The following is a 3,824-nucleotide window of genomic DNA, read 5'->3' as shown; positions in this document are numbered from 1 at the left end:
TGCATATCGACTTCTGACTTTCTGAGTCTGGTTTCCAAGAATAGTTGAGGAAAACATAGTTTATTCGGTTGAATATGTAGTTTGATTTCATCCTTCCCCCTTTTCAATTGAAATGTTCTTCAGTATCAGGTAGGTTATTCGGTTGTTTGATTTGATTCTTAAAAGTTGATTTTAGAAATTAAAGTCTCGCGGGCATGAGTTTCGTTTTCTTTATTTTCTGATTTTAGCTTCATCCATGGTTAGAAAATTGAGAATTACTTTATTTTTTCGTTTAGTTTTTCAGCTAATAACAGGGCAATGATGTCTACAATATTGTTTTCTTTTTTTTTTTTGAAAGAAATTTATGTTATTGTTTCTTTGGTTGTTCTTGTGCAATTAAGCTAATGGAAGCTAAATGATATTTATACTATTGTTTTCTTAGGTAGATTTTTTGCGATTTGTAATATAATGAGTTGAAATGGGGGTTTCTGATAATATGCTGCATAAAGTGATATCAAAGTTGGCAAGTGGTGGTCATTCTGAGGCAAGGTTGGGAAGGGTGCCATCTGAAAATGGTCACATTGCCCCTGCCCCCATGTTTAAGAAGCGTAACGTTTCAGCCGTTCGGGATTTTCCGCCGGGGTGCGGAAGGTTAGCTGCCCAAATAACCAAACCAAGTGAGCAAGAAGAAGAGCAGACAGTTTCCGAGTCAGAAAAGCCAGAATTATTGCCTAATTATGCAGACAAGGTCCAGTGTGAAAAGCCAGCAGTGTTGACCCCCGATAATGCCGAAAAGGTTCAATGTGAAACGAAGTTTTCAGGAGGCTCTGAAGTTGCGGCCTGTTTGATAAATTAAGTTTCTGGTTCACAGAAGGATTTGCCCGAGGAGAATACTGCCATTTCTCCTCGACGAGGAGTCACTGCTGTGAGAGACTTCCCTCCATTTTGTGGAAGAAATGCTCCACCTCTTAGTGAAGAGGAGCGTGCGAAATGGCTTACCTCTTTGAAGAACAAGGGCTTTAATATAGAGAAGTTTGTAAATAAAGAAAAATCCCTGGTAAAGACCTTATGTGCTGATGTGAGACAAGTAATAGAGGATGTTCAGGATATACATGCTGTAGATGGTAAAGTAGAAGGTAGTGCTAGAAGGTATTCATTCTAAACATGAGGAGCCAGCTTCTGAAAAAATGGAAAAGCAAGGCTTGTATGAAGCTTATTCCTGCAACGATATGGAGGAGGATGCCGGAAACAGCATCAAGCCTTCTTGTGAAGCTATTCCAAATGAATTTGATCAGAATTCTGTAGAAGGTATTGATTCTAAACCTGAAGAGCCATCTTCTGAAAAAATGGAAAAGCAAGGTGCATATGAAGCTTATTCCTGCAATGATATGGAGGAGGATGCCGGAAATATGAGTATAAACAGCAGCAAACCTTCTTCTGAAGCTTTTCCAAATGAATTTGATAGGAACTCTGAGAAAGTAACTGAGACAGGGGATGTATATGGAACAGGTTCGGAGGAAAACCCTGTTCGTGATATTGTTGTCTATGAAGGGGAGTTTTGAGAAAAAGCTTCCTGATTCATCATCTTTTGAAAATAAATTGCTAGAGGAGGGTCAAATTGTCGTCTATGAAGAAGGAAACAGTTTTGAGAAAAGCTTCCTGATTCGTCTGCTTTTGAGGATCAATTGCTGGAGGGGAATCACGGGAGTTGAGAAATTTTATCAGATAGTCCTTGTCGACAATGGAAAGACACCTGCAAACCTGACCTGGCTGGTGGTTCATTAAAAAGAAAAAAAGAGAGCAACTCTATATTGCCACCACCACAAGAAAATACCAAGAAGAGTTCTTCCAAAAAAGGGCTCGTAAAAGTTGTGGTCAGGTTGTTGTTTGGAACAAGGAAGACTTGTTGCAGCAGGATGAGCAATACACAAATGATAATTTTGCTCAGAGATCTTGCAGTTATGATGTGAGCCTTCGTCTTTGCCCAAGCAGTACAGATCATGATAATGATGCAATGACTACTTGGAACAAAGTGAGAGAGACTTTATGCTTATTCCAAGTCATCTATCGAAAGCTCTTACAGGAAGAAGAATCAAAGATGAAGGAACAAGGAAAGGCTAGTAAGAGGATAGATATCCTAGCTGCAAAAATTCTCAAAGAAAAAGGGAAATATGTTAACACAGGCAAACAGATCATAGGACCTGTTCCGGGCGTTGAAGTTGGTGATGAGTTTCAGTATTTTGTTGAGCTCAATATTGTTGGCCTTCACCGCCAGAGTTAGGGTGGCATAGATTATATAAAGCGAGGTGAAAAGATTATTGCTACCAGTATTATAGCTGCAGGGGGCTATGCGAATGATTTGGATAGTTCAGATGTCTTGAGTTACATGGGCCAGGGAGGAAATGTGATGCAGAAAGGTAAACAACCAGAGGACCAAAAGCTTGAAAGAGGAAACCTTGCTTTGGCAAATAGCAAAGTTGTTAAGAATCCGGTAAGGGTGATTCGTGGTGAATCAAGGTCGTCGTCTACTTTGTTGGAAAGTAGAGGTAAGATATATGTTTATGATGGACTTTATTTGGTGGTGGAATTTAAGCAAGAATCAGGACCACATGGTAAGCTGGTCTTCAAATATAAGCTGGTCAGAATTCCGGGTCAACCGGAGCTTGCTTGGAAAGTTGTAAAGAAATCTAAGGTGCAGGAGGGGCTCGTTGTAAATGATATTTCACAACGGAAGGAGAAAACTTCAATTTGTGCTATAAACACCATAGATGGTGAAAACCCCCCATCATTTGTGTATGAACCTCACATGATCTACCCTGACTGGTGCTGCCCTATTCCTTCCAAAGGTTGTGGTTGTATTAATGGATGTTCAGAATCAGTGAATTGTTCCTGTGTGATGAAGAATGGAGGAGAGATTCCGTATAACCATAATGGGGCCATTGTTGAAGCAAAGCCCCTTGTCTATGAATGTGGTCCTAATTGCAGTTGTCCTCCTTCTTGCCATAATAGAGTCGGCCAACATGGTATGAAATTTCAGCTTGAAATCTTTAAAACTGAATCAAGAGGCTGGGGGGTCAGATCCCTAAATTCTATCCCTTCCGGAAGTTTTATCTGTGAGTATGCTGGAGAGCTCCTCGAAGATAGGGAAGCTGAAAGAAAAGGGAGTGACGAGTATCTGTTTGATATTGGAAATAATAGTGACATTTCTCTCTGGGATGGTCTTTCAACCATAATGCCTGATGCACATTCAAGTTCTTGCCAAGTTGTACAGGACAGTGGTTTCACCATCGATGCAGCACGGATTGGCAATATTGGGAGATTCATAAACCATAGTTGTTCACCTAATCTGTATGCACAAAATGTCCTTTATGACCATGAAGATATGAGAATCTCGCACATAATGTTCTTTGCTGCTGAGAATATCCCTCCCTTGCAAGAGTTGACATATCACTACAATTATATGATAGATCAGGTTCGAGACGACAATGGTACATAAAGCAGAAATTTTGCTACTGTGGTTCTTCTGAGTGTACTGGTAGGCTGTATTAAAGCCTGCCAGGAAAAAAAAAATTGCTTGGATTCCTGAAGGAGCCCTGAACTTTTGAACCGTACCTGTTTTTCCCCCACATCCTCTTAATTTAGTGCACGCTTCACTTTCAGATCTTGTGGATTCGGGATGATACAATTTAAATGCAGGTTTACCAGCTGCTAATGTTTCTGCCGCACGTTTTTGTAGGCATTGTAGTATTCGGATGCTTTACTCTAAAGCTTCGTGTTGCTTTTTAAATTTTGTGGTTGAGAACACCAAATCAATCATCCATGACATCCCTCACTGCTTGGGATCA

At 40.2% G+C, this 3,824-nt stretch overlaps 1 pseudogene; it reads left to right on the top strand.

Annotated features, from left to right (window-relative positions):
- Positions 1 to 429: 429 nt before the first annotated feature.
- LOC120199154 lies at positions 430 to 3,585 on the top strand (annotated as a pseudogene).
- The last annotated feature ends 239 nt before the right edge of the window (positions 3,586 to 3,824 follow it).

This window comes from Hibiscus syriacus, unplaced genomic scaffold, assembly GCF_006381635.1.
Source record: "Hibiscus syriacus cultivar Baekdansim isolate YM2019G1 unplaced genomic scaffold, ASM638163v2 tig00005377_pilon, whole genome shotgun sequence".
Taxonomy (NCBI): domain Eukaryota; kingdom Viridiplantae; phylum Streptophyta; class Magnoliopsida; order Malvales; family Malvaceae; genus Hibiscus; species Hibiscus syriacus.
Note: the sequence above shows the minus strand (reverse complement) of the source record. Positions and strands in the feature narration are given on the sequence as shown.